Genomic DNA, 24,491 nt, shown 5'->3' on the forward strand with positions numbered 1-24,491 from the left:
ATCATGGAATATGACATAGCAGCCCCCACACTCTTGAAAGCAGCCTGCCCCATACCATGCGAGCTCTCTTTCTGAGAGGACAACCCTTGGTTAAAAAGGAGGAAGCCTGGGACTGTGGGAGCCCAATCTTCATCCTGTCATTGACAGTCCATCTCTAACCCGTCACTGTAAGACTCTTCTTCAACACGTAACCATTTTCCAATCTTCCCTTCTTCTCTAAAACTCACCCGCCTGTAAACACCATCCCCTTACCTGGAACTGCAAAAGCCGCTCGGTCTGTTCCTGGGTAAGATCCAGCTCCTCCGGTGCAGCCATCTTCCTTCTGCTAAGCCGTCACTCAGACATCTGAAGTTGCTTCGGCTAGAAGACAGCATGTTTTCCGCTTCCGGGTGAATATAGATTAGCAGCTACTGCCTCCTGGACACATCCTTTGCGTTAAGCTGTCTTGGACAGTAGAATACACGTATACACGCACATATCGATAATTATTTAATGTTTCTACCGGTCCTAATTGTGATCGATCATAGACTGGGCGAAGCCAGGGTCCCGATATAAAATTTGTATTAGACGTAAAAAAATTTTTACTGACGTCATTTTAGTAGGGCGTGCCACCTTCATGGTATACATCTTTTCCAATGAACGACAGGTTTCCCTAATCAAGATGGCTGCTACCTTTACGTATTACGATGACAAAGGCACATTTTTTAATTTTATGTGTTTTTATATAGCGCAGACTTTACCCAAACTGATGTCAGAGCGCTTCACAATTGGAACAGTAATGTTACATGAGGAGAAAATTGCAAGTGGGCATGGGTTACAGCGAGGTAGCAGGCTCAGATGGAAGTTTCTCTAAGCCCAGTCCTTTTCAGACTGGGGGGGGGGGGGCGTGTTTTTCTTTCTCCACTCTTCTCCATTGGCTGGAATGTAAACAACGGGCTTGTTTTTGACTTGTTTACCATTCCAGCCATTGGAGAAGAGGGTAGAACAAACCTAAAAAACACGCCCCCCAATCCGAAAAGGACAGGGCTTAGATGGAAAGAATGACATCACTGAGACCTCTTCTCCAATGGCTGGCTGCCATTTAGGAGGCCAGCCAATGGAGAAGAGGGGCGGGGTTTACCCTAGCTACTCAGTCATTAAGTCTCACTGGCGAGACTGCACATGTGCGCAGCCTACACTGGCCGAGACATAAAAAGGAAGGTAAAAAGTAAAAGTTTAATTCAAGGTCAGTGTTTTATGCAGGATTTCAAGGAATATGTTTAGCAGGTGGATATTTATTGTGATAGCATGCAATCTGTTTATGTAAACCAATCTTCAAAGTCTTTTAATTATAAAGCTTGCAGCTAGTCCTTCTCATCTATTGGTCCACTGTATTATAATTCAGATTTTTCTTCTACCTACCGCAGCATGGTGGCAGTGGGTCAGTCCACTTCAGCCCTTTCTGTGCGAGTGATGGCATCCTTACGGAGCACGGTGTTGTTACCCAGACAGTAGTTCCCTCCAGTGCCAGGGTCTTGTGGGCCAATGTGTGCTTTCTGCAAAAACTGTTTTGAATTTGACATTAACATTTTTAAATGTTTTTATTTTTATTTTAATAAAGTATGGAAAGGGAGGGCAGCTTCCCGGACACTGCAACAGGGCCCTTGCTTGCAGTTGCAGTGTGATGCATCCTGCTTGTGCACTACTGGTGGTGGCCATCTTTGTCAATGGCTTTAAACCATTGTATGTGCACATAAGGGCGGTTTTCATGCAGTGGGCTTCAAACCCATTTCAAGATAGCCAGGTGTGTATAAAAGGGTGACCATCTCACAAAGTTTTTGTGAAACTTTGTTACAGAAATATTCAAAGACTGATGCCTGTGCGTGTGAACACAAGCACCCACTTAAAAAAAAAGAATAATAAAGATTTACTGAAACATAAAAGAGAGCATTGGTGAAGCTTTAACCAAGCCTATTGCCTATGCCAATCGTTGTTTGAAAAAGTTGAGACTGCATGGTCTTTGGCCAGGAAAACCCTGATGTGGTTGAAATTTTTATACTTTAGAACATATCTTTGCTATTCAGTGGGCGCTCCCTGACTTCAAACCACACCAACCAGCATTATTTCAGTTTTATCATTGATAACCTCACTATTCTCCTTCCACATAAGCACTTGGCACAAAGCTAAAGAAGGCAAACTTCTGTTTTGACAATGTTGTGCATTTATCCAGTAGTTCCGCCAAAGCACCCATCCTGTTTTCATTTCAGTGTTGCATTCTTCATCAGCTCTGTGTTTCCAGAGAATTATACAGGTTTAACACAACTTCACGGTTACCAACCACTCTGCCACAGATGTTCTGTAACGGAACAGTGGTGATTTCATAGCATTATAATGATTAAGGCTACTTTCTAAACACAGAACCTTTGCTGCTTCTAATTGCTAGCCCCACAGCACTTTCCAAATGTGCCTCTTTGATGCGTATGTACTTTGGTTTCAATGCACAAGCATTCCTACATTGTGTGTCTAGAGGGAGCTCTCTACCACGAACCAGATTCTCTCTCTGCAGTGGTGTAGGAGACTGGATAACACCTGGATCTCGCCATTGTGGCTTCAGAGATTCTGTTTGAGCTCTTCCAGCAGTGAGCTCTCCCTGTTTATTATGAAAAGGGTCTGTTCTGATTAATTGTTCCTTCATCAAATTGTCATTATTTCAATTGTTTACATTCACCCTTGACTTTCCACTGTCTTGAATAGTTTATATAAGTTCTGTTGGATTTTGTTCTGCTCTAACCTCTTGTATATACTTTAGTATATACTTATATGTGTATGTACTATGTGGGCTCTGGAGATCGGCCCTAGGACTTATCCCCTTCCGCTTAGGGACATTTTTGTTTTCTGTTCAACTGCCTCTATTAAACTTACTTGATAGGAAACGACCAGTAGACGTCATTAAAACACCAGCTTTATGCAGAGGGACTTTCTTTATTTCTATTTTTCTGTCAACTGCCTCTTTTTAACTTTTTTGATAGAAAACGGCCAGCAGAGGTCAGTAAAATACCAGAATCACTTTAGCATTCTCTAGATTCCAATCCATAGAAATTGTCTTCCACAAGCTCCCATTGACAATATTTTTTTTCAAATCTTGTATTTTCAGTGATATGACTTGCCAAGGCCCTGATTTTATATTAAAAACAGAGCTTTGGACTATACTATTTACCGCTAAGAGGCAATATTTCTGTCCATGTGTTCCCATACCTGGCGTGTCACTCAGTTTGGCGCTTACTTTCCCTCCATGTTAAAGAACAGTAGATGTTTCAGCACACAGGCTAATCTGCTCCATAACTAAATACATATAAGGTTCCAAAGGCGATACCGATTGCATTGCACATGCTTGTTTTGCATTTTGTGCCAGGGACTTTTACCTTCAGCAATAACGTTTGACCAAAACTATCACCTTCAAATTCATTTCATTACGTCTGACCAAATCAGAAGACACAAGCCTACTTTGCTTGCATCACATGAGTACAATACAAATCTCATTTAAACAGGATATCATGAAATACTCAACAACGAGCATGCGCTGGATTAGATTACTCAATACATCCTACAAAATTATTTCAAATTACAAAACGCATTATTTATTCATCTACCATCGTAAAACAATTTAGTACAAAAATACCTCATATACATCATGTTGCATAAAACGATGAGTAGCGCATTAACTCGAACATTGATTCTTGGTTGGACTGTACCATATACTTCTGCCTTGAGGCTATTCAGATCCTTTCCCCAACAAAATGACTAGGTTTTAGTAAAACAGTTCTATTCCTTGGGGGTGCAAAGTCAGCTTATTTTAGTCTTCTTAACTTTCAGACTGTGTGCATCATGACTTTCAGTTGGGACAACCGTTTTAAACTGAGTCAATACAGAGTGAAGTGAGATGTCAGTGGCATTATTTATCACTGAGGCAATATTTAAATATTGAAACCCGTGCCATACTGTGGCTTTTAATGCTTTACTGAGCGCTGTCTGGTAGGCCTTCATTCAGAATCATGGATAGAAGTTAGTTCCCATCTCATAAAGACGAAAATTGCTATCAATCAGTATTTCACTCTGACAACGAACATTTGTGTTCTTCACACCACTGACATAAAGTAGATCCTGCTCGCCCTAGCTGTTAACAGTTAAGTCATTGAATTTTAGAACACTCTTTAGAGTAATGTGCACTGTTCTTATGTGGGAGTGAGCCTTTTCAGGGGCCCACTGGTGCAGGGGTTTGCCCATCTTTGTCCTTAAGTCCTTAGACCAACAAAATAGAGATTGGCACGGAAGCTGTAATATCAAAGAAATATTTTATTATTACTCACGAGTGGCACTACATCGACACAGAGCCCTCAGGCAATGTACGAGGTAGTGCATGGAGTACAGAAAACCATGGGCCTTTTATGGCCAATTTGTAGCTGAGTAAGCATGAAGACTCAAAAAGAGGTGGTACTAGAATACACTAGAATAGCTATTCATATATATGGACAACTGGAAACTACTTAGTCAACAGAGTGGGAGGAGTAAAAAAAACCCTTACATCAGTTGGAATAGCCTGACAGTTATATTCTAAAACAGGTGTATTCTAGCAGCTACAGGCCTTTTTTGATCATACATTGCTCTGGCTCAGTGCTGAAGGAGTTAACTGTAAATGATGACTTAAGCTGAATAGAAAAGCAGGCAACAGTAAAGAGACAAGCAGCACGTGGCTAACTAAAATGGCTGCCACAACCAAAATGGCTTCAGCTCATGCTAACAGCGATTTCTGCTAGTTTCCACACTTATGGTATGGCGTTCTTTAAATGTTTATTTTTTTTACTTCAGCGCTTTTTCCTTGACAACAGTATTTCACAGTTTGTTTTTTTTGTTTTTAAGAATGTTGAATTCCGTTTTTTTCCTTAATGGTTGGCGTTTTTGCTATGTACAGCTCAGGCAGGATTGTGTATTTTTTCTAAAAGTACGGTTAATGCTAGCAAGACAAGTTGAGCTATTTTCAGTTGGCAGTTTCATCATAACTATTGCCCATCACCCCCCAAGATTGTGCGTGCTTGCCACATTATTGTACCAGAGCATACTAAAAACCTGAAACTAAGAAATTGCTTGTTCTTCTGGAAGGAAAAAGAAAAGATGACAAACACTGTTTTTTGTCCACGATTTTGGACCATTTTGTGGTGAGAGCCACTGCCCAAAACCGATTTTTGACCACACTTGAGAGGGCATTTTTGAGGGGTACGCATACGGTCACTGATCCGATTATCCATCCTGGCTAACTGATTTTCAGCCTCCAAAACGGTGCCATTTTAAGAATTCCCTATCCTACCCTTCTTATAGACTTCAGTTGTGCAGATTCTTTCCAGCATTACTGCTAGCAACAACATTCCTTTGTCCGCGGGTGTTGATCACGGACGTCTTGTCATCTGTTTAGCAGTATTCCTGCGTCCTGTAACAGGAACGTAGAATAGGGACTAGGACCTTTGCTGTTTTGTTGAACTCCTGAAGCTCCATTTGGTTTCCAGGCATACAAATCCTTCACTAGTGAAGTAGCCAACAGCAGATATTGACCAGCAGCAGGGAAATGGCCAGCAGAACGAATTGTATTCATATCTAATCCTATTCGGTTGTAGCGCTCTCTAGAATGGTGCTTGCCCCTGCTCACTCGTTCCCTTGCCTTGGATGCAGGTAGGGCCCTTGCATCCAATCATGCCCCTCTTCAATCCTCATCCTTTTCAAATGAAAGATAACACAGTGATCAGAAACACAATTGTTAATCAGCTTGTGCGTTCAAGATAAAGTGTTAATAAATGTATATGTCATATGGCCCACTACCTCAAACCACCACCACGGAGACGGGTGAAAAACGACTTTGCACTTGAGGAGTTAATTTCCACTTAGAGGGAAGCTGAATTGAGGGACTTGCTGAATACACAATTCCTGAACCGCAGCTTTATTCTTTTCACTGCTCCTTCAGACCAGCGTGGTATTTTTAACAACCCTTTGCATTATAATACCATTTTCCATAGACGTTTAGGTATTTTCCGATATGTCTCAGGTTGCCCTCTTTTTTGATAACCAGTCTACAAATCCGTACAAGAGTGTTTTGCCAGCTCAGCTGAATAAACACACTTTCAACATGCGTTTACTGATAAAGAAAAAACAGAAGCTATTAGTATCTCACCTGGTAAATCATCAGATTTTCTTTCAGATTTTGTTTGGAATCAATATTGAAATACATCTAAACCTGAATGTTTGCTTGATTGGCTTTCACCCCAAGTTTCTCTGGAACAAGCAATTCACTTTTTTAATAACTAGGATTTAGAGAGTCTTTGTTCCATTCATTGCGGTTTACTTGCGCTGCAGTGGTAAAACCATTAAACCTTCCGGTCTGATTAGAAATGTGAACAGTTCTGGCATTTTGGGGTATTTGTTGCTGAAAATGACATTTAAATAAAAGGGTCAGAGAATAATGAAACTAATGTGTCAGAATTCAAAATCATCCTTTTAGTGGAATAAAGCCTGATGGTTCTGCCACAAATAACCATGAAATAGACCAATAGTTCCAGTGTAGTTATTTTCTGATTTCCCTGAAATTAACCTACTATTCTATAGATATCATCTCTAAAGAGTTGCCCCACCTGTCAGGAAACAACCGTTGCAACACATGCTTTTACCCCGCATTCCATTACAACGAAAATGGCTTGCTGTAGTGGGTATAAGGTGTTGGATTTAACTCCAAGACCTTCCCTACTGTTGCACACACTGGAGTTGGAATAGCAAATTATACTATTCCAATCTCCAGCGCACCCCGACAGCAATTCGGGGTAAAAAATTGCATTGTACCAGCATTCGAGGTAAAAACATGTGTTGTAACCTCATTCGTTATGTTATGTTAAGTTTACTTATATAGCGCATGGCTGCCCCAACAACAGGGCGCCCCAGCGCTTGCAGACAAAACCAGCCAAGGAGCACAGTGCGGAGGCAAACAGAGAAGGTACTGTGAGAACAGCCGAAGGGTCAGCCGCCTAGATGGAGGCGAACAGCCAGGTTTTAATATATTTTCGGAAAAGCCAATGATTGTGTATAGCCCGTGCCTCAACGGGGATGGAATTCCAAAGAGCAGGGGCAAGCGACCTGAAAGAACTGCCGCCAGCTCTGCTCCTGTGTACCCTAATGGCACAGGCAAGATGGAGGTCAGTAGAGCGCAGGGCCCGGGTGGGGATGTAGGGGGTGCAGAGTCCTTGCAGTATTTGGGGGCCCTGGCCGTGTAGAATTTTATGGGTTAGACAAAGGGACTTGAATTCAATTCTTTGTTTCACCGGCAGCCAGTGAAGCCGGCAGAGGAGTTGCGAGGTGTGGCAGCGTTTGGGTAGTGCAAAGAGGGTGCGGGCAGCTGCGTTTTAGGCCCTCTGGAGTCTTTTGGTGACTGACTTGTAACATCATACAACCTCACCTGTCTCTCACCTTTGTTCAACAGACTTTCCCCACAAGTTATTTAGGAGTTGTATAGTCCTCCCGTATGGATATGCTACTTGATGGCTCACACCTATTAGGTAGAAAAAGTGGATTCTGGGTAAAACACTTGAAAGAGAGTTTGCCAATGGCATACTATATGGGTCTTTTGGCCCCTGCCAAACAGTTTCCTCACCAGTTCAGGAAATTCCAAGGCTACTCCAGGGTATTGGCATGCAGGCAATGCCAGTCTTTCCAGCCACCACTGCAATCCCCCCAGTCATTTTGTGGCTGGGGACGTCGTGCGCATAGGCATCGCACAGGTTACCATGACCTTCAGCCTACCCAGCCCCCCAACCCCTCTTCCTGCAGCAAGCCACTTTATCTTTCCATTAGTGGCACACAACCAACCTGCGAGAGGTAGGATCCTGCACTTACTGTCAGGGTGGTGATCCATCACATCCGACAGATTGGTCCTCCAAATCTTTCGGCATGTCTATGCCCTGCAGTTTCCTCTTTCTTTCTGTTCCAATACACCTGCCTCTCTTCTCTTATCAGAATGTTTCTCAGAGGAGCACCTATCCATTCTAATGCAAGAGGTGCAAGCTTACTCTCGAGGAGCTATTTAGTGGGCTCTGGTCTTGGAAATTGGGGTGGGTTGCTGCTCTTGCTATTTCCTCGTGCTGAAGATGAATGGAGGGCATCGACCTATCATAAATATTTACCCTTTGAATTTCAATTCAAAATGCTCTTGCAGGCTCAGGTGCTTTCTGCCCTAGAGCCAGCCAAATGGATGGTAGCATTGAACCTGCAGGACCTATATTTTCATATACCCTTTCTACAGTATAACACCCATTACCTGCAGTTCAAGGTAGACCAACAGAATTTTCTGTTTGGTTTGCTCACCTTCGGCTTCACTAGTGCCCCTTGTGTGTTCACATAAGTGATGGCGTTGATTGCTGACCATATACGAAAGTTGTTTCTTACCAGTTTCTCTGTACTTCGACTATTGGCTGTTGAAGGCAGGCTTGCTGGTCAGTCAGCGACCACCTGACTCCTTCACAGAGGCTTTTTTTTTTAGGAGCTGTCTTGGACACTGCAGTTCAGGGCCTTACCTCCATTGCAACAGGTCCAGGATATTCAGGCTGGGATCTCGATGTTTCAGCCTCAATCCTGGATAATGGTGTGACCAGCTCTGGGGCTTCTTGGCCTATTAGCATCCTGCTTGTTGATTGAGCCCAGCAGCATATGCGGGCCTCACAGTGGAATCCGAAATCCCAGTGGGCTCAGCACCATGGCAGGCTATCAAATGCCATCTGGGTTTTGGAGGTGGTGGCGCACTATCTGCATTGGTGGCTGTTTGACTGCAATTGGACAAGCAGTAAACCCCTCTCCCATCCCCACCAAGAGTTAACGGGATGAAGGATGCATCATGGCTCGGTTGGTGAGGTCATCTAGTGGAGGTAGCGATTAGGGGACTCTGGTCTCTGGAGAAACTCCTGTTCCATTTCAGACTGTTGGATTTGCAGCTGTTCATTCTGCTGAAGACCTTCCTGCCATCCATCTTGGAAAGGCTGGTACAGGTTCTCATAGACAACACTACTGCCATATGAAACTGCAACAGTCTAGGCTTGGTGGGGTCCTGCGCCTCTGGAGTAGGCTGGGAGTGTTGGGGCATCTACCTGATTGTGATTTGAATGGTGGGATTCTTGACTGCCAGGGCAGATGAGCTCAGTGGGCGGAACCTGCCAGATCGTGAGTGGCATCTGCACCTCTAGGTGGTACGGGGCTCCTTCCGTCAGTTAAAATGTCTTGAATGTTCAGTATGAAATTTTGCGCTTTGGTGTTCCTGCAAAACTTCTTGCTAGGAGATGTATTTCGGCTGGAGTGGAACATGGGACTCCTATATGCTTTCCTACTGAAGCTTCTCCTGCCTCGTGTTCTCAAGATGGTCAGGAATGTCTGGGCCCAAGTCATCTTAGTGGCTCCAGATTAGGCTAGAAGAGTGTGGTACCCAGAACTTCTTGGCATGACCATCTGTCCCCTGATTAGGCTACCACTTTAGGAGTATCTTCTGACGCAGCAGTAGGGCAGGGTTCTGCACCTGAATCTCCACAATGTACACCTCCATATATTGAGATTGAACAGCAGCAGTTAATTGGGTTTTATCGACCACCTGCGGTTGTGGATGTCATCCTTGCTGCCACTGATCCGTGTACGAAGCCCATGTATTGCAGGCACTGGAACAGATTTTGGCCTGGAATGGAGTCTGCAGGACTGACAATTTAGAAGTCAAACTGTATGTTTTGTCTTTGACGTAAAGAAGCCTTGCATTTAGCAGTATTAAAGCTTATTTTTCCGCATTTTCGACCTTTTTGTTCTTACTGAACTAACCATCCTTGTTTAAATCTCCTTTTGTGATGCTGTTTATCAGAGGTTTAACATATTTCGCCCAAACCATGTATGATGCCACATTGGGACGTTTACTTGGTCTTGACATTTTTCATGGGTACTCCCTTGGAGCTGATGCTAGTTGAGACTTCTTACTTTATAGACTGTTCCTCATCACGATCACCTCAGCTCATAGCTTGCGTGAGTTCTACTCTCTATCAGTACAACCGCCCTACGCCCACTTTTTTTCTGACAATCTAGTGGTGAGAACTCGGACGACCTACTTGCTGAAAGTTGTAACTTTTTTCTGCATTGGGCAATATATCACTCTCCCAGCATTCTTTGCCCCACTCATCCCTCGAAACAGGTGCGGATGGGGGGCGGAGGGGGCGGCGCTGACCACAGCCCCAGATCTGCATTTGTGCCAGTGGTCACTTCTAGGGCTGTCAGTCCCACTCCTAACATTGACACCCCTCGTTCAGAAGGCGCATTGTGTCATCATTGACTTTTTGCCAGTCCAGCGCTAGTCTTGCGTGGCCTGCTCAAGATGAGATCCACATGATGTACACACTTAACACCATTAATTGCCTTGCTGTCCACTGTAGGGACTGGATACAAGTTTGCCACTAGAATGTGCAGAATGATACAGCCACTATTGTCTAAAGGTGTCCCAGATCATCAAATTTGATCGGTGTGGGGCATTCGTCATTAGTTGCCAGCAAGGGCAAATCAAAACACTCCACCTGACTCTCATGGGAGTGTCCAATGGTTCTACAAAATAATTCTGTATCAAACTTGTAATTGTTTCTTCTAACTGGTGTATTTAACCTGTTTAACGTGTAACAAGACACTGCTCTCCATGTAAACCATAGTTGCCAATAGTTCCTAACCTATAACATACCATCTTTTGTAAGTGTGCCTCCTAATTCCCTGTTGTACAGCTAATAAATGTTCACTGAAAAAAATGAATATAAAATGAAGTACTGTTAATTCTTATTGTACACCCACAGCAGATTACTCTGCTCCTAAAATACTCACATTATTTCTCGGATTGTGAGACTCATCTTGCAGACTGAGTGGAAATGTCATGCCAGTGAATGGTGGACCCATTACTGTGGTTGATGGGGACGGGGCAGTGCAGAGGATACACTAGCTTGGGCACAGATACCAATATCATTTATCCTGCTTTTTGACTGTCTTCCACTGCCACCCTAACTTGACGTGACATCTCAACACTTCAATGCGACATGGAACTCCAGTAGTGAACCCCTAGAGGACAGAGCAGGAACAACCTTTTCTTTGGTGTGACCTGTGCTCGCTTTGCAGGATCCCAGTGTAGGATGGACATTAATAAGCGGACTGTATAGTGTGGTCCATGTGATGTGTATAGATGGGTGAAGGAATAACTAGGGTTCCTGGAGAGGAAATATTAACGAAAAGCGGGATAGTTGCCTCCTGAGCTTCGCAGCGCTCCTCTCTCCCCTCTGCAGCAACTCTCTTGAAATGACTTTGTTCCCTGCAATGTTAAATTGGCTGGTTAATTCTGGCGTTATTTACCCCGTAATTCATTAGTTTCACTCTGCCATTGGCAGCTGACAGGCTGTAATTTCACGCCTTGCTATAAAAGGTGCCTCGTAATCTGCTTCATTTAGCAGCGAGAGGATTTAATGAAATTAACGGCAGGCCTAATTATGCTGGTGAATGCTAAAGACTCCCATCACGATTCCCTCGCAAGAGCACAAGGTCTCTCATCAAGACCATATTATGGCTTAAATTTCCGTAGAAAACTTTTGGTTTCTTCCTTGTATTGGGCAGAAAACCCCCGTTTAGGGCACAGGTAGGGTATGGTTCCTGGAGAGTGTTTTGAGGCAGAGGCACCTTAGCTTTAGGTCCCCTCCTGGGTACTCTGTCCCCTTACAGAGGACAGTTGTTGCCACTGAAGCCGCGAGTAAAGCACAATCATGTGTTTGTTGTGGTCTTCTGCACTTGGGTGAGTTTCTCCTTTTGTTGAGAGGCCGTTTAGGGAAGGCACTGGTGGGCTAGTAATCAGATTGACCTTTGAATCTAGAAGCAATGCTTACAGTAAGACCAGAGATTGGCTGTGAAAGGATACCTAGCTTTCCTATTATCACGAATGTCCTCTTTCTCACCTAGCAGGAGAGGCGAGGGCATCGTGAGCACAAAGATTGGCCTCTTCCAACACCCTTAAGCTGATCGCTTAGAGGGAGGCCACAAATTAAATGAGCAAGGAGCATGGGCTAACAGGAGCTTATCATGTTTGTTGAAGGTTACTGTCTTCAGCAGTGTGTCTTTCTCACCACCACCATGTTTAGCTCGGTGTTTACAATGTGCAGTATCTGGTGCTATTCCTACGTATTAGTGTATTGACTCTTCCAAGTTTTAATTCTATGTAGTTTCTCCCTCCCAGTGTTGTATTGAAGCCATCTGGATGACATTGGCAATAGAAAAACAAAAGGAAACTATACCACTTAATTGTGATATTATTTGCCTTCACTATACACATTCCATGGAATTTTACCAGGTCTTTAATCCCACAGCCAGCATTATGTAAGAAGCTCTTCTAGACAGGCATATTACTTGGATACTTGATTAAGTGGAAACATTAAACATTCCACCAAGAGGAGTTGTACTTGGATTTGACACAGGTAATGGGCTCTTCTGGTATTTGAGAGCTCGTGTCCTACTGACCACCAGTCTGCACAGTAGTACACGTGCAGAGTCAGACTTGGACTGAAAACAGACCCTGGCACCATATTAAAAGTAGCCCCTATTAACAAATCACATAGCTAAAAAAGTGGCCGACATTTGCAAATTGGGGCCGTTTTGAACATGTAAAGACACACTATAGAGTTATTGTGTAACGGTTTGTGTGAACAAATATATTTGTGCTTGCTGAAGACAATGTTTGTGGTAATATCGGGTACAACAACAGTAAAAAGTGGTCCACAAGAAAATAAAACAGGCCCCCAAACCTCAAAATACAATCGGCCCATACACTGACTTTTCAAACCAGCTCATCGAGCACTGCTTGATTGCCCTATAGGCTAGTCCGACCCTGTACACGTGTCCTGGTGTGTATCTTTGAAGGCAAAGCAGTGTGCTTTCTGTAGCATATTGGGATTATTATTATTATTTTTTTATAGAGTTTTATATACCGCAAAGTGGACCAAAAGATACCGGGTATCAGAACACTTTACATAGCGCCAGTTTGGTTACGAGGACACATTCATTTTTTAGGCACAGGGAGATTACGTGATTTGCCCAGAATCACAGGGTGTTGAGCGTTATTGCCAAGACTAGAACCCGGTTCCCCAGCTTCGACGTCGACCGCTCTAGCCATATGGCTACATCCTCCCCCAAATTAGTACAGAGATAAGGATCTAGCCTGCCACTGCATAAGAGGCAATGCTTTTGAAAGTCTTTTGGCTCTAGATTTTTTTAAGTCCCGGAGCCAATGGCCACAGCCACCTGAAGTCATTGGTGGTATGCGTAAGTGGGGTTCATATATTTGATTTACTCTATTAAACTGAAAAGCGCACTTAAACTCGATTTATCAAAATTTCTGACCTACTTCATTGTTAGTGTAAAATAAAGCTGCACTACACATGGTTAGAAAATGATTTTGGGGTGTAGTTAATTACAGATCCTTTCCTGCTGCAGTGTGAGTGTTAACTGGCTTCTGGAAGAGAAAGGACCATGGTGTTTAATATGTAATGTAATGTAAAGGACACTTTTTTATAGCGCACCTATCACTCCAAGGAGTATCTTGGCGCTCAGACAACCAGATGACAAGGTTGACAATAATACTTATGAAATAGTATTTCATCATTTTTAACTCAAAGCATGCATTTTTAACACAATGCCTATTCTCCAACTAGAAAATCATGTACATTCTTTTTTATACGATGCTATTATTCTGCAATGTCATATATTTTTTTCAGTAGAAAAGGAAACACCATCTGGTGTCTTCTTCCTGAGAACAATAACAGTGCATTACAGTTAACAAATGTGTTTTTGCAGAGGCAGGCTGAAAGGCACTTAGGGGTAGGGCATAGTCCGTTTTTGGCATGTTAAAATCAGAGATGTGGTTTACTTGGACCTGGTTGTTGGGAGATCTCTACATTTCCCTGTTGGCCAGTCTGGTAATATATTATAATATTTATAACTCTCCACCGAGCGCTTTGACATGAATCGAGTGGAACCCAAGACAAATGCACACAACGTTTCGAATTCTAGAAGATATTCATACTTGAAGATTAATATTTGATTTAATTTGAAAAATAGGACAAATTTTGATGCAAATGGAGTGAGGATTGTAGTAAAAAATTGCATAAAATGTGGAAATTAGTAGGTGTTTGTGCTGATGCGGACAGTAGAGCAAAACATGACCATTTGTGAGCTATTAAGGATAGGGTGAGCAACATGTGGCTAGGCAGTGAGAGTGTGTTCAGAGATGAGATTTTGTACAAGGGGTGAGAATAGGATCGGCAGTGAGGGAGAGTCAGTTGAGGGAAGCTGCTGAGATCCTGTGGATTGGGCAGCCTTCTCTTCAAGTGGAGGAGAAAACTGCACGAGTGCAACACAGTTGTTTGTACTTTTCTGATAGAACTACTCGAATTTAAAGATACCATGTCTGTTTACAAATGTTTTTATTTGATTCCTAAGAATTTAGAATTGCCCCTACATGTTTTGGTTTAGAACACAGTGGCTACACTGCAAAAGATTAGCCTAAAGCCCTGGACACACTGCTAGACTTTACGCTGCGCAATTCATTTCATGTGACACATGTTAGCTCTCCCAAACAGATGACAGTGATTTGATTTGCCAAAATTCTATTTTTCTCCCCGGCGTGGTTATAGAGTACTTACCTGCACCTGGGACTCATGAGCTCCTTGGGCAGGAACTTCACCACTTATATCTACTAACCATTGTGTGGCAGGGTACTGTAAGGAGGGCCTGAAACTTGGCCACATCGGTGCGCTGCATGGAAGAAGGAAGTCTATTCGCTCAGTAAGACACTTTTTATAACACAAAGGTGTCCTTTGTAAATAATGCGTCTGGGTTCAACGGAAAAGAAGACACTGGAAAATATGCCAAGGACGGCATTGCACTGTTACGAGACGAGATCTGGTATCTTGGGGCAGAAGCCGGAATTGCAGAGAGCATGTTGGGAAGTTTGCCTTTAAGGAAGCTACGGCACGAGGAAGGTATCAGTCAGTCAAGTTTTATCTCTTAATGAATAGAGACTGCTGACGTAAGGGTTAGGTAATTGAGTTTATAATTAATTACCCATAACCCTCATCAGATAACACACTTTTCCAGACCCTTTTTTTTAATCTCATTTGCTAGGCTTTCCCCAGGGCCAGGCCTTCTTTGTCGTTTCCTTGACAGTCCCTACTTATCTACTTGGCCTTCCTCAGGCCTGGCATTACCGCCCCCCACCCACTGTCACTCCTACGGTGGCCGACGCTGGCCCTCTCATTGTGCGATGGCTTCCCAATCAGCCCGGGCTGTCGACCAGGGCGATGATGAATTAGTGGTCGGAGTTAAGAGAGAGGAGAGCACCAGATCTGGCCTCCGATAGCCGGCCGGGGACAGCTACCGTTTGCGGGTGACATCGCCGCAGCCTTAATATCCACATGTCACCTTCCGACAAAGAGCCCCGGGCCCACGAACATCAGCGGTGCCCGAAAGTTGGTCTGCGACAATGGAAGCTGTATTTTCTTAAGGAGTTTCATCTCGTGTCACAATGGAGCGAAAGTAATTGCGGGACATTACTATCTCTTCGGCCTGTTCTTTTGCTGACTTTATCTCTTTTAAATCGCGAGCTAACTAGGTTATTTACGGCGCCGTGCACAGCAAAAGATCTAGGGACAGAAACAGGAACGAATCAAGATGGCTCTGTCCATGGGACAAAACTGTATTGGTGCTGTGAATGGAGCGACTTTGACACAACCCCGGCGCACCGAAAATACATTTAGTAGTGTACATTAAAAATGGCAACTTTGCGAGACTTCGAGTGTTGTGATTGAAAGTAGTCGTTCAGTTCAGTTCCTGTTCGTTGCAAGAGTGGCTACTCTGGAAAGGGGCCCGGCGATTTGTAGTCGTGAAAGAATGAATGAATCCGCTCAGCTCCATGCCACTAGAATAACCGCGAATCACTGAAAATTGCTTGTTTCGGATTTTGACTAAACCATGAGGAAAATGTATTTTTGTTTTTTACTTTTTGACTCCCATTTTAAAAATTTTTGCCAGATTTTCGTTTTTCCAACAGCTGTCATTAACCGGCCAGTCCTTAGGAATCGTTTCCCTTTAAAAAAGGAACTACAAGGTGGTCTTTTATTGCGCGAAAACGTGGAAATGCTGTTGATTTTGGCAGTGACAGTTGGCTGGTGTGACTAGGCCTACTCAAAAGATCAAAATGGAATGGGCAAAAGTTGAACTGGAGAGTGTTGTCATTGGAGATGCGGGCAAGTGTCATGTCACAATAATAGTACCTTGACAGAGTTTTAGTTAAAAAAATAAAAATAAAAAAAAATAAAAATTGGCATATCAAAATTATTGGACGCGGCCAAGTTTGAATATTTTTAACATATCTGCAGAATGTCTCCTTTGTTGTTACTGGGTTGTCATTACCAATTTATTTCTCATCCGTGGCTCCAATCCACTCATCTGTAAATATGTAGGAAAATCCTACAAGTGTAAACGTTGCTTTCTCAGTAAAAGTGCTAGGCACATTTTTTGCTGCAAATAAGCTTGGAGATAAACGTTAAAAATTCTGCTGGATCACAATATTGCGCTTTGCTTGATGCATAGCACACTCCATGTGTGATGAGTAAGTTTAATGCAATTATTGAGTTTCAGATAAAGATATGCTCATCATTGCAAGGTGGGATAGTGTGTTCTGTAAAACGTATCTACATAATTATGGTAATCTACTTCTTACTGCAGATATGGTATAGCGAAGAAAGCCTACTAGGCAATCCCTGCCTATCTTCAGTTGTGCTATTTGAGGGTCTCTTTCTGAAGAGAAACTGCCCTTGGTAGTGGGTGTATGTGGCAAAGGGATAAGTCCCCACAGATTGCAAACGAAGTACACCTTGATCTTGTAGTCAAATTTGTATTAACTGCTTTCACTCAGTACAATCTAAACTATGATTTTAAAAATACATAACTGTGTTTTTGCATGAACAGTCTCCCTCAAAGCCATATTGTGGACTTCACACATTGTGTTGTCGTTTCTGATAGAAGTGAATGCTGCAAAAAAGACCTTTGTTGGCCCCTTAGACCATTGGAATTTCAGTGCCCTCGCCATATGGAATTCTAGAGCATTTTGAATATATTTTATTATTATTTTCAATATATTTTATAATTAAGACAAGTTGTGTCCTAATGGATGGTTGTGTCCTAACGGATGCTCCTGATAGTCGTTTTTTGTCTGTAAGATACCGCCGACTGCTAGATAGACTACTCCTTTCTGGTATGTCTTCCAACACCAGTCAAGGATAATAGACCTCCTTTTTTCAACAAACGTTTCTATCCCCCCCCCCTTTTTGCTGAATTCTAAGAAAAATGTCAGTAGATTGGCATCTCATCATGCATCCTATCTTTCCTGGTAGCCTGGCTTATAGCCAAGGATTCATTCATCTAGGTTTTTTTTTACCCCTTACACACCTGCATCGTTAGAGACATCATTGGCAGCTACTCTTGAAGACTCAACAAGATGGACGAAGTGCTGAAACTTCTCAAAAACTCACCCCTAGTCTAGTCAAGAGATCTGGGTTAAATCCATTGTTCTTTTGCTCGCCATGCCACCCTGGTTTGGACCCACCCATATGCAAATCAGTCTTGGGTATGTCCAGACGTGGGTCCTTTGCTCATTTGCCACTTGATTCAAGCTAGCCTGGCTGATGAGGGGTAATACCCCAAAACCGGTACCAGGATGTTTGTTTCCGGTCCAGGAAGGACCTGGCCTGACAGGGCTGGATTGTTCCCATGGGGAGCAGAATCAAGACTGATTTACATATGGCTGGGTCCAAACTGGGGTGGCATGGCGAGCAAAAGAATTATGAATTTAACCCAGATCTCTTAACTGGGGGGTGTCTGAAGAGTTTCAGCACTCCGGCCATCATCCTGTTGTGTTTGTTTTGTTGGTTACAAGTCCAGTGGAAGTGGGTTCATCATGGCATAGTCAGACACTTTGTTGTACCACAGTTTCCAGACTCCCAGAAATGACCAAAAACCTTCTCAACTGTGAAACCTTCTTTCCAGTCAAAATAATTCTGATGGTCTAATCTACCTAGACTGTTTGATGCACTCTCTTAGCTCAATATTGGCCATTTGGCCAGTGCTATCATCTACCCATTCTGGGTGCTTTCTACTTGATTTGGCTGTTAACAAAACATTTCCAAACAGAAATGTTACGTCTCTTAGTTGTCTTAAGACTTCTAAGGTGGCTCTTTGAGAACTGTTTCAAAACAAACGCTTCATGGGGGCTTAAGCAGGCAGACAGAAGGGCAGCAACATCTTGGCCTCCAGGAGAAAACTATTTTTGCATAAGCCATGCCTTGGACATGTTCAGCCTAGGACTTTGTGGTTTGTTTTGTGTTTTTCGTAGGTGATGCATTGCACTTGGGTTACCTTTGAGGATTTAATAGCAAATAGAAACCTGGAGCTGCTACATGTGTGCCTCTTATCTGTCAGAGACTTCTAGCTGCAGGTTCCTTATCTTAAAATTCTTCCCAGGCACCAGACTGGATCTGGAAATGTTTTCAGCCGTACTTCTGTACGTCATTAGAGGGCATCAAATGACTCCACAGTAACGTCATCTCCCGAATGTGTCATCACAGAGTGCCTGTAAACCCTCCCCCGACATGTTGATGTCAGTTCTTTCTTTTCTGCATTATCAACACAGATCTGCACTGCAGTACCTCTGGCCGTTTTTTGGCTTACTTGACATTTTTTAGTTGACAGAGCAGGGTGCCCTTTTTAGGTCTCGCCTGAGCCAGCGCGCATTCGCTGCTCTGTGAGGCTTCTTGTGAGGACTTCCAACTTGCACCACAGGCTTGTGCGTGTGCTTTTTTTTTTTTTTGCTCACACGCTATTGGGCTTTGCGTGCGTCTTTCTAAGACAGACCGCATACAATTGGCCAAAGGCGGGTGCATGTACCCTTCTCTCTCCCCTGGCCTAGGGAGCTCTGGAGCGAGCAGCAGCACGGCTGGATGCCAGCTGCATTCCTGACATTATTTTTCAATTAGCGCGCTCGCTTTTACTTTCGCGGCCGCTTGTTTATGCTCCCTAGCACTTTCCACGGCTCCCCTCCCTCCCTGCAGCTGAACACAATGGGGGGAGGTAGTTCAAAGCAAGTCCATTTTTAATACATTGCTTTTATCACACAAGTGTATGCCAGGTGCCTGTTTCGTCCCCCTCCTTGGTAATCTGTGCCAAAAAGTTTTGTGTTATAAAAGCGAGCACAGTCGGACGAAAACTCAAGTGTTCGTTTTCCTTTGAAGTGGTGAGTTTTGTTGTCTCGCGCGGTGCCTTTCCAGCTGCAAACACACTTGTTTTTGTTCCAAACATTGAGTCATGCAAGGAGCCAGTAGACACGCATAGTAAAGGGGATCTCAAACCACTAAACTCAGAACTACAATCAGCAGACTAATGTGTTTCCATTCCAAGATACACAATCCTAGAAAGAAAAAAAAACAATCGGGTTTGCAACTTAAGCGTAGCCCAACCCAATGACCCTCTAATCCCAATTAGAGGTAATAATAAGGTCAAAGGACACCGTCTCGACTCCAGAATGAAATTACAAGCTCAAAGAAACAAGAAACAGGGCAAATTGCAGGAAAGAGGAACACAGCGGAACAACGGCTCTAGTATCTTAGACTACAATGATTTAATTTTTACTGGATGTGCATCATACCTAAAGGTCACCACGAAAGTTGTGCATCGTAAGCATGGCTCAATATAGAGCCCCGTGAACCAGGGGGTAATCAAACTTTTGCCTCAACTATTTTGTTTTTCTTTCAATAAAGGTGTTGAATCAAACTAAATGCTCTTGGTGCTTTGAATATCCATGGAGAATTCAGGTGGAAAAATTAGAGAGGGCAAGTAGCTCTAATAATAATGGATTTTTGCAATTTAATTACCATGGATTACGGGAATAAGAGACACAAATTCATTTAAAATGTATTCGGTTTCAACATTTTGGAAGCGGCGGTTGGCTTTCCTTTCAAATGAGGACTCAAATATGGCATTGTTGGGAGTGTGCACCGAGGCTGGAGCGGCAATACGACCATAAGTGGTTAGTGGGAATCGAGTGCATGGTAGCAAAAGCATTGGCATAGCTAATATGTCTCGCTTTTGGGACATTATAAGTATTTAGTTATGCAGCACAATAGCCTTAGTGCAACAACATCAACTGTTGCATGGCTAAACACTTATAAGGTCCCAAAGGCAAGACCTATTGTCTATGCCAATGCCGGTTTCTCCTTCTCAATGTTCTTGGAGTTCAAGCCTTGCGAGTCCTGTGGATGACAAATGTCTGCCACAGACCCTTACTTGGTTTGCATGTAGTACCTGGGTGAGCACCATGACTCTGAAGAGTGTGACTTCTGTCACCAGCTCCAACCGAAAATGTGCAAGAAACGTCACTTGAAGCACCTTTGCAGCGTGGATGTCTGTCATCATGGTCTTTTAGTCATCCTCTATCCCTTCGCGCTCTATGGTCCAACCACGCGTCCGCGTTAGGAACAACTCCCTTGGGCGTCCTTCTTCGACATCCTTAGGTAAGTTTCGGTTTCGGTGTTCCGAGTCGCTGCATCGCCCACCTTTGTTGCCTACCACTGATCCCCATTCTTCTGTGGAAGTGTTGATGCATTGGTCTGCCCCACGTCTCCTCAACTATCCTGGGGCCGGGACATCTCTGACCCAGATGAGGCCATATTCTCAAACTCTTCATTCTATTCTGGGATCCTCAGCTCCCTCTGGAGCTCCCTCGGGTCCCACAGAAGTGCTTGAGGTAGTGCCTGTGACCCCGCCTGCGGGTTCTCCCCCAGCTTTCGGTCAGCCTCCTGTGTCTGACACCTTAGCGACGCCGGTGTCCAGGCCCTCGAGACTCCAACCTTCAGCTCTTGCGTCTGCTCTGTTGACTCCAGTGTCAGACACTTGTCTGCCGACCCCCACAGTGGTGCCATCGATGCTCCTTCCAACGTCGAGGCATCGCCTTCTTGACATTGACCGGCTTCCGACCGTCTCAGGTTCCCTTCTTCTAGTTTTTCTTTCTGAAAACTATGATTGTGGAAGTACTACAGATTGTGTGGTGGTCCACTTTGTGTGGTTGTCCACTTTGGAGACTGCTCCACCCCTTATGCAGTCCAACTGGTTTCTTGACTTGGAATATTTTCCAGCCTCTTGTCTCCTCCTGGTTTGGCTAAGGAGGCAAGTTCCACTCTGGTGGGCAAGCTCAATCGAGTTTCGGTTGTACTGGATTTACAACTTCCTTCTGTGGATTTGTCAACAGACCCCTTACTTGGTGTTCTACATCCTGGCCAGAATAACTTTGAGCCTGTTCTTCCTTTTAGTGACTGTTTTTTCGATATCCTACTGGGTGCTTGAGCTAAACGTGAAATAGGGCCCACTGTGGATCGCTCTATTTCTCATTGGCATCGCCCGGCCCTGGGGGATCCCTCCTATCTCCTTAGACATCCCTTTACTAGGAGCTTTGTGATACATGCTGCTTTGGCCACCCAAAATATTGATTTTATCCCTCCTATCCCTCCGTAAACAGAGGCCAGGAAATTCTACTCTTGTGGTAGACTTATTTTCTCTTCTAGTGCTGCCCTGCACACTCTGAACACTTTTTACATCCTCGCCTACTTGTCCTAATCCTTGTGGGACTCAGTGGAACGCCTCTTGCCCTCCCTTCCAGTGGAAGCCTGGAATGCGCTTGTTCCCCTGGGACATGAGGAGCAGTAAGCTGTCACTTTTAACATGCACTACCGTATCTATACCACCGATTCTGTTGATCGCAGTATGGCCTCTTCCATACCTGGAAGTATGCATGGCTGCGTACTTCCAGGTTTTCGAAGGCTGTGAAAACTACTTAAATTGACATGCCTTTTGATTGGGCCTCCCCTTTTCGCACTGATGCCGACTCCGCCTTGTGTGGTGGTCATGGTAGTGCGGAGTCTTAACTATTCGTTGTACTAAGGTTGTCTGAGACTGTTTGTTTCCCCTTGTTTTGACTCTTGTCTGCCTTCATAGGGTAGAGTACTTTCTCCCTTCCAGGGTTCCATCCGCTGTGGTGTTCCTGCTTTCTGCAGGTACTCTTATCAGTTATTCTGTCAATGACAGGTTTTGTTTCCAGCCATCTGAAACACATTTTACTTTGTGGTCTCGTTGGGAGTCTGTTCTTATGGCTTCTTTCTGCCACTTGAGTTTTTCCAACCTGAATGCTTACTCTGGTGGGTTTTCTGTTCTGTTGCTCAGGTGCACTATAGCCTTGTTCTTCGCTTCTGGGTACCTTATTTTGTAAGCCTTAGCGGCGATTTAAAAGCGGTCTATGAACTTATTCTCCCTTATAGGGACTCTGTTTCTTCTTTTCTATGCCCCCTCAATATGGTAGACACTGGTACCACAGGCAGGCGTGCTCTTGGCCTGGTTATCTTTCCTTCCGGTCTTTCAGAGTAGACCTTCTCTTTGCTCTGTTTTACTCTGTGAGACTCATGGATTTTCACATACTCATATAATGTTCCTCTTGGTTCGGGCCTGGGTTCCACGACTCCCCCTCCCTGATGCCCATCTGGTAGCAGATTATTGTTGGTGTATTATTTAGATTGGCGCCTGGGCACTGTTTTCTTGTGTGGGCTCCCCCTTTTTTCTCCCTTATTGTGCCGCTGATGCTGCTCATCTTCTGCTGTGTGGTGTTCTTGTCTGTTTTTTTTACCCTTTCAGTATTCAATGCCTTATCTGGTAGAGACGAGATCTAGCTGCAGATTCCTTATCAACTCACCCATCCTCCCCACAGGATCTCCTAGCTCCCTTCTTTGCTGTCTACTACAATTCTTCAATCTATGCATGGTGATACAAAATGCTTTCCTTTTTTGGACACTCTTTCCTGAGACTGTTTTTCTAAGTGGCTCAGTGTTGGTGCAGAACTGGTCACAAAAGAAACTGAGGTCAGCTTGTCAGGGAAGGGATTATATAGGCTCTGTTGACATCCCATTCGGGAGACGACGTTGCGTTGTCACTCGACGCACTCTACCGATGCGCAGAGATACGACCGAAAAAAATTCCGGATCCAGTCTGGCACCTGGGTAGGATTCTAAGATGAGGAATCTGCGGCTAAATCCTGGGTCTACCAGATAAGGCAGTACCAAAGGTAAGTAAATTCTCTGTCGTGGTTGAAGGAGGCCATGCACTGTTAGAATGAGGGTAGAACCTTAAATGTTTTTGTACGGTTACAGTTGATCTATCAGACTTGTATGAAAAATCTATATTGGTGGTTCAACAATGCCTTTATTGTCTGCTAGATACAAGGAAACATTGCTGGTCTTAGGTGCCTGACCTTCAAAGTAAGAGGGTGTTAAATGGTGGTAAGGGTTAGGGATTCCGTGCCGTATGTGGGTGGGCCGGTGTTCAAGGGGCCAGTGTTGTGTTTCCTACTTCCATTGTGAGAGGAATGTGAGGCATAGGCTGTACTAGAACCTTGGAGTGTCTTCGAGTCTGGAGGTTTGCTTGGAAGGAAAATCCATAATATAGAGTCTTAAATAAGTAGTAATCTTTAATGCAAGTCTCAGTACTACTTGGGTAGGTGGGCAGTAACTATGCTCAGGGCACCAGGATGGATACTAATGCTGGAAAACTCTGGGGATTGTGCAAGGAGATGGCCCATACAGTGCCTCATGTACTAGATGCACCAGGTATGTGCTCTTGACTTACATCTTGTTTCTTTTGACATTCAAAATAGGGCATTCATTGCAGAGAAAACCCGAGTGTGACTTTTTAAGCCAAATATTACCCAGGCCGTGGTTCACAGGATTCTTTAAGACTTTGAAATATCTTGTAGTGCTCTGGTGTAGAAGGTGTAGCAGTAGTCCTGCCATGATGCATCTCTGGTGAGGAAGAGGACACGTTTGTGTGGTAAATACGCAGTAAAGGGACTCTCCAAAGCTGGCTAAGATGGTAGAAAGTATTCTTCGATGTTCCATTTGTAGGGTCTACTGCAGAGGTTGGTATTGAACCACATGCTCCGTTGTAAACTTTCTGTACCAGTACACTTTGTTGTCTCAGGAATGTTAGCGATGATAGATCCTCCTCACCAAAACGATGGATCTTGGTGTTCTAGCTCTTGGTGTTCTAGATCTTGAGGCCGAGCCAGCTATGCTGCATCTTACCCTCTCCTTATGAAGTTCCCCACGTGATTCTTCCAGATTGAGGTAGTAGCTTGGAGCATAGTGTGTTTGGTTCCAAACCAGATATAGCCCACAGTCTTCCAAACATGAATTGCCAAATCAGTCATCATATGCCTCTATATCTGTGCTGCTGTTATACTGAAGTGTATGCCAATGAATGTATAAAAAGCCAAGAACTATTGACAGTTCTAATGG

The 24,491-nt window shown here is 43.9% G+C and overlaps 1 protein-coding gene and 1 pseudogene across 5 annotated transcripts in view; one reads left to right on the forward strand and one right to left on the reverse strand.

Annotated features, from left to right (window-relative positions):
- Positions 1 to 20,568, reverse strand: part of LOC147731275 (nucleoside diphosphate kinase B pseudogene) — a 47,159-nt pseudogene extending 26,591 nt beyond the window's left edge.
- Positions 1 to 24,491, forward strand: part of AGAP1 (ArfGAP with GTPase domain, ankyrin repeat and PH domain 1) — a 1,113,642-nt gene that overhangs the window by 677,327 nt on the left and 411,824 nt on the right. The window lies entirely within an intron of this gene.

The sequence above is a fragment of the Lissotriton vulgaris genome, chromosome 2_1 (assembly GCF_964263255.1).
Source record: "Lissotriton vulgaris chromosome 2_1, aLisVul1.2, whole genome shotgun sequence".
NCBI classification, from domain to species: Eukaryota; Metazoa; Chordata; class Amphibia; order Caudata; family Salamandridae; genus Lissotriton; species Lissotriton vulgaris.